A 7,155-nucleotide genomic window follows, 5' to 3' on the forward strand; every position below is an offset into this window, starting at 1 on the left:
GTGGCCGTGTGTGGGGTAACCAGGAGGTGGGGGGGGGGGGGGGGGGGGGTGTCAGTGCACTCAGTGGAGCTGTCATAAGTCTCTGGGATACTTCAAAGGTGAGATCTTCCTGCCATAATTACCGGCTAGGGTTACCTGGGAGTTTTGGGTGCCCCCCCCCACGTTGTGTGTTACAGCTCTTCTTGTTACATTCTCCATGATATAAAGCAAATGGAAATCCAGCGTGTCTATTTATCATCTTTGTGGAAAGAAAACAAAACAGACCACGGCCTTACGGTGAAACGCAGAGATGTCAGTGAGGGGGGCAAAGCTGGAGAGGTTTTTGGTGGTTGTTAAGGATACAATTGGCCTAAATTGTCTCTTGATGGTTACCAAAGTTCCCTGCACTTATCCACTACCGATTTGTGTGGCCCCTTACTATGTGCTAACATGATGGTGCAGAGATTGACCTAACTTTAACACCAATGCAGTCATAACTCTAACCCTAATGCAGCTCTAACTCTAACCCTAATACAGCCCTAACTCTAACCCTAATGCAGCCCTAACTCTAACCCTACTGGAGCCCTAACTCTAACCCTAATGGAGCTCTAACTCTAACCAGAATGCAGCCCTAACTCTAACCCTAATGCAGCCCTAACTCTAACCCTACTGGAGCCCTAACTCTAACCCTAATGGAGCTCTAACTCTAACCCTAATGCAGCCCTAACTCTAACCCTACTGGAGCCCTAACTCTAACCCTAATGGAGCTCTAACTCTAACCCTAATGCAGCCCTAACTCTAACCCTACTGGAGCCCTAACTCTAACCCTAATGGAGCTCTAACTCTAACCCTAATGCAGCCCTAACTCTAACCCTACTGGAGCCCTAACTCTAACCCTAATGGAGCTCTAACTCTAACCCTAATGCAGCCCTAACTCTAACCCTACTGGAGCCCTAACTCTAACCCTAATGGAGCTCTAACTCTAACCCTAATGCAGCCCTAACTCTAACCCTACTGGAGCCCTAACTCTAACCCTAATGGAGCTCTAACTCTAACCCTAATGCAGCCCTAACTCTAACCCTACTGGAGCCCTAACTCTAACCCTAATGGAGCTCTAACTCTAACCCTAATGCAGCCCTAACTCTAACCCTACTGGAGCCCTAACTCTAACCCTAATGGAGCTCTAACTCTAACCCTAATGCAGCCCTAACTCTAACCCTACTGGAGCCCTAACTCTAACCCTAATGGAGCTCTAACTCTAACCCTAATGCAGCCCTAACTCTAACCCTACTGGAGCCCTAACTCTAACCCTAATGGAGCTCTAACTCTAACCCTAATGCAGCCCTAACTCTAACCCTACTGGAGCCCTAACTCTAACCCTAATGGAGCTCTAACTCTAACCCTAATGCAGCCCTAACTCTAACCCTACTGGAGCCCTAACTCTAACCCTAATGGAGCTCTAACTCTAACCCTAATGCAGCCCTAACTCTAACCCTAATGCAGCTCTAACTCTAACCCTAATGCAGCCCTAACTCTAACCCTAATGCAGCCCTAACTATAACCTTAATGCAGCCCTAACTCTAACTCTAATGCAGCCCTAACTCTAACTCTAATGCAGCCCTTAATCTAACCCTAATGCAGCCCTAACTCTAACCCTAATGCAGCCCTAACTCCAACCCTAATGCAGCCCTAACTCTAGCCCTAATGGAGCTCTAACTCTAATCCTAATGCAGCCCTAACTCTAACCCCAATGCAGCCCTAACTCTAACCCTAATGCAGCCCTAACTCTAACCCTAATGGAGCCCTAACTCTAATGCAGCCCTAACTCTAACCCTAATGCAGCCCTAACTCTAACCCTAATGCAGCCCTAACTCTAACCCTAATGCAGCCCTAACTCTAACCCTAATGCAGCCCTAACTCTAACCCTAATGCAGCCCTAACTCTAACCCTAATGCAGCCCTAACTCTAACCCTAATGCAGCCCTAACTCTAACCCTAATGCAGCCCTAACTCTAACCCTAATGCAGCCCTAACTCTAACCCTAATGCAGCCCTAACTCCAACCCTAATGCAGCCCTAACTCTAGCCCTAATGGAGCTCTAACTCTAACCCTAATGCAGCCCTAACTCTAACCCCAATGCAGCCCTAACTCTAACCCTAATGCAGCCCTAACTCTAACCCTAATGGAGCCCTAACTCTAATGCAGCCCTAACTCTAACCCTAATGCAGCCCTAACTCTAACCCTAATGCAGCCCTAACTCTAACCCTAATGCAGCCCTAACTCTAACACCAATGCAGCCCTAACTATAACCCCAATGCTAGCCCTAACTCTAACCCTAATGCAACCCTAACTCGAACCCTAATGCAGCCCTAACTCTAACCCTAATGCAGCCCTAACTCTAACCCTAATGCAGCCCTAACTCTAACCCTAATGCAACCCTAACTCTAACACCAATGCAGCCCTAACTCTAACCCTAATGCAGCCTTAACTTTAACCCTAATGCAGCCCTAACTCTTACACGAATGCTGCCCTAAATCTCACATAAATGCATCCCTAACTCTAACCCTAATGCAGCCCTAACAATAACACTAATTCTAGCTCTAACCCTATTATAAATACAATAGTGAATTGTTGCCTCAGTGGTCTCCAGGTGTAACCTCTCAGCCATTAGGTTATAACCATTTGTAACTACATACAGAAAAGTGGGGTTTTTTTGAGATACCGGTATGAGATCACTAACCATGTGAGATGGTGGTATGGGCGATAGACAATGAAGAAATCTAGTTATGACAATATGTTCAAAGTGACCGATGTATATACCGACGATCAATCATGTCTGATAACCTGGATGATTTTAAAATTAATGCAATCGATTGAATATACCTAACTGGATCTATGTATGTACAAGTAATTGATTACAGCGAGATGTTTTCAACATTATGTACTTTTGATGTATGCACTTATATACCTATCGATGATTAAATGACTTGATTTGACATAAATGTATGGTAAAACGATGGAATAGAATAGTAAACAACGCCTAGGATTTGAGAACCTGGGTGATTTGTGCTCAAATACAGTACAATAAAAATTCTTTTATATATTGATTAAATCAAGTTTTGGTGTTATACCTCTCAAAAAACCCCCACTTTTCTGTATGTAGTTACAAATAGCTCTAACCCTAATGCAGCCCTTTCTCTGTATTGGACAGGAAGCTTAGGGAGGCCGAGCTGAGAGAGTTGGAGCTGTTGGGAAACATAATTCTTGTGATTGGGCAAATGTGTAAAGAAATAATTTGCAGGCAGTTTATATTTGATTTGGATTCAATAATGAAAAAAGATGGAAAATGTATCACTACTTTGAGCCTAACACTAGCTCTTAGTTTATAAACACGGTCATGTGACCACCACTCCAGCACTGCTAATAAACAAAGCCTCCCGGACACATCATCATTCAAAGAGCTCACCGGCTCGGATAAGGCAGCTCGTGTGAAAGAGGACTACCTGCTAAACAAGGGGTGGGCAGCTCCGGCTCTCCAGCTGTTGTGGAACTACAACTCCCATGAGGCATTGCAAGACTGACAGTTACAGGCATGACTCCCGGAGGGAGAGGCATGTTCGGATTTGTAGTTAAAGCACAGCTGGAGGGCAGGAGTTGCCCAACCCCCTGTTCTAATGGGCACTCAAGAGGTTACTTAAAGCAATAGTACATAACCAAAGGAGCGCCAGGCCAAATGGGGTGAAAGTCCAAATCACTTTAATGGTTCACATGAAATCCCTCTATAGGGTTATACAGGAAGATGATTTACCGTGATGGTGATGATGGTTACGATGAGAGAGCTGCGGAGAGAAAAGAAAACATGGTGAGCGTGTAAGAGGTGCGAGTGTTCAGAAGTATTTCCAAGAAGTCCAATTTGTAACAATTACCTAATAAATCATTTTTCCTTCTATCCAGCCGTATATCAGGCAGTGCAGTCAGCATCACTTATTGACAGCCATTGCTATAAGATTGACTAGACACACTGAAGCTGGCCAGCAAAACCGCAAAGCAATGGAAGATATAAAATGGTGATTTGCCTCAATCATACCCTCATCTGGTGGTCATACCCTATGTCAGGCTGGGCAACTCCAGCCCTCCAGCTGTGGAACTACAAGTCCCATGAGGCATTGCAAGACTCTGTCAGTTACAGGCGTGAGACCTAAAGTCAGAGGCATATTAGGATTTGTAGTTAAGGCACAGCAGGAGGGCCAGAGTTGCTCACCTTTGGCTTATATCATGCCCAGTGATGAAGGAACCGGCCTGGGTTTAGTCTACTTGGACATTCACAGAGCCCAGCCAGAAATCTGCGTTCAAGAAAACCAAACCTAGGGCGGCCTATGCCCTGGCAACCAATGACGTTGTGCGACCCTAGTAGACTGATTGGCTGAGCCGCACAGCGTCATTGGTTGCTAAGACACTGGTGGCCCCATAGCATCATAGATGCTATGGTCCTGTCTGTGTCCTAACAACCAATAAACATGCAGCTCAGCCAACCAGTCAACTAGGGCAACACATCAAAGCTTCGGTGGGAGGGACAAGCTGGCCAAATAATTCACCCATTTGTCAAAATGTGAATAGCTTGGGTTCAGGTCAAAGCCCGGGTGAATCTGAACCTGAAGCTCACCCCTAGTCATGTCTATGGCCCTAGGAGGAGTAATCAAACAATATGCAATCACCGTTCAGAACTTGTAAGCAGGAACCAGATGCCGACGTTTCTCAACCTGTTTTCACCCTTTACAAGTGTGCAAAATCTCAAGGCTCCGCAGTCTAAAATATATAAACTGTACATGTATAAAATGATGTGTGGTTCCCCCAAATCCATACCAGAGCCTTATGCCAGATGGAGGTCTGGGATGGATTTTAAGGGGAGACCCGCCAACAAATCATGTAAAATCATATAAAAAAAGATGTGATGTCCCCCCCCCCCCCCTTTAACCTAAAAAATCAGAGTCCTTCCTTATAATTCTTACCACAGGGTGGCTGGCAGAGAGCGGGAGGTGGAGCAGGTCTGGACGGAGGTGGACCTCTGTGGACCGTGGCCCTCTGAATGCTGGCAGAGGGCCTGCATGCAGCCCGTACTGGATTAGCATGGTATTGGGTGGCTGGCTCACCTGCACCATGGAAATGCATGACGTGCAAAATCTTTAAGTCACCCCCTGAGAAAGTCAGAAGGCACCCCGGGGTGCCACGGCACACTGGTTGAGAAAGGCTTTAAAAAGGAGGAAATGGAGGATTTTGAGGGAATGGATTACTCCCAACAAGTCCATATTCACATCATCAGCTTCTCCATTAGTATTTAGTAACTTGGCATCACAGGGACAGGAAGCAAGGAAAAATATCCTCAATGGAGTCTAGGAAAGAAATAAAAGGGTCCTCAGGATAGATTGGCCCACCAAGGAGCTTTCCACCCTGTGCCAGTCGCCAAATACCATCAGCTTCCCCATTAGTATTTAGTAATATCTGGGGTATACGGTCCAGCTTTGGTCACCAATCCACAGAAAAGATGTCCTGGAGCTGGAGAGAGTCCAGAGAAGGGCAACTAAGCTAATTAAGGGGCTGGAGGACCAAAGCTATGAGACGAGGTTACTAAATCTAAACATGTTCACGCTGGAACTGAGGAGATTAAAAGGGGATATGATTCTGATGTACAAAATGTTTAGTGGTGATGGCAACATCTGCAATAAACTTTTTACTGTAAACACCATAACAAAGTCTAGAGGCCGCCCCCTAAAAGTGGTGGAGGAAAGATTTAAAGGGCGTAGGGGCTTCTTTTCATTAAGAGCGATTACATTTTGGAACTCTCTGCCACAAGCAGTGGTATCAGCAGAGAATATTGAGTCATTCAAAAAGCAATTAGATATCTTCCTCAGAGACCGTAACATACAGGGGTACAGGTACTCTTAAAAACTAAGACCACACAGGGACTCGTGAACACATACGCGCACACTACACACAAAGGTTGAACTTGATGGACTTGTTTTCTTTTTTCAACCTCAAATATTATGTAACTTGCTATCACAGGGACAGGAAGTGAGGGAAAGTATCCTCAATGGAGTTGAGGAAAGAAATACAATTAAAAAATGTAACTAAATAAAATTCAAATAAATTAAAATGTAAACTCCGTGGAAAGTATTATGCTTGTTATGAATATGGACTATAACGATTGGCTAAATATATGTCCTGATCGGTGTTCCCTCCCTGAAGACGCCACTGAACCTCACCTTGGTTTTGTTATTTCTCTATGGCAATGGTTCTCAACCTTTCTAGGGCCGGGGACCCCTTGGTAACATTTGCCAAGTGGTGGTGACCCCCAACCGTAAAATTTAGGGATGCATCAATACTAGTATCTGTGTGGGCTCTCAGGAGGCTATGCGGGCTCTCAGGAGGCTAGTGGGACTCTCTGGTGGCATCCAGTGCGGCCTCTGTGGTGCCCAGTGCGTGCTCTGTGGTGACCAAGCATTCACCTCCCCTCACTCCTGCCTGCTCCCCTCTCTCTGATCCTCTCCGGCCGCTGCTGATGCAGCGTCATCCAGGAGAACTGACAGTGCTGCGCTAGGAGGAGGCTGAGGAGCCTCTTACCTAGAGCAGCACAAGGCACGTGGGGACCCCCTCAACTCTGGGTTGAGAACCACTGCTCTAGGGCAATGTAAATTATACTTTTTTTAAATCACTTGTCGCTTTTTTTTTGTTGGAAACATAATAACAATTATTGTAAACAAAATGTAAACTATAAACAAAGCCAAAAGGAAAAAAAAACAACAACATTGTCTGCAGATAGGACGGAGTACAGAAACAATGTTTATGAAACATCAAAGATTACATTCACTGACGTCCATCAGATCTCATTGACATTGTATGTCAGCACAGAGAGCGCAGGGCCCCATTATCAGCAGCACCGCACGTCTGGCTGAGCGCCGACTATAAACAGAGGACACAAATGAATGAAATGCCCAATTTATACAACAAACCCTGCCAGTGATACCCCGGGGGCAATACTGGATATTCAGATGCCCCAGGTCTACTCCACCAGACAAACACAATCTTTGCTGAACTTTAGCTGAAAGCTTTGCAGCAACAATGTATTTAAAGAACTCCAGGACTTTGAAAAAGTAACCCTTGCAGTGCTGCTATCCCTGAT

General features: G+C 45.4%; 1 protein-coding gene across 1 annotated transcript in view; it reads right to left on the reverse strand.

Annotated features, from left to right (window-relative positions):
- Positions 1-7,155, reverse strand: part of HABP2 (hyaluronan binding protein 2) — a 144,883-nt gene that overhangs the window by 12,531 nt on the left and 125,197 nt on the right. The window lies entirely within an intron of this gene.

The sequence above is a fragment of the Nanorana parkeri genome, unplaced genomic scaffold, assembly GCF_000935625.1.
Source record: "Nanorana parkeri isolate BGI_ZX_2015 unplaced genomic scaffold, ASM93562v1 scaffold754, whole genome shotgun sequence".
Taxonomy (NCBI): domain Eukaryota; kingdom Metazoa; phylum Chordata; class Amphibia; order Anura; family Dicroglossidae; genus Nanorana; species Nanorana parkeri.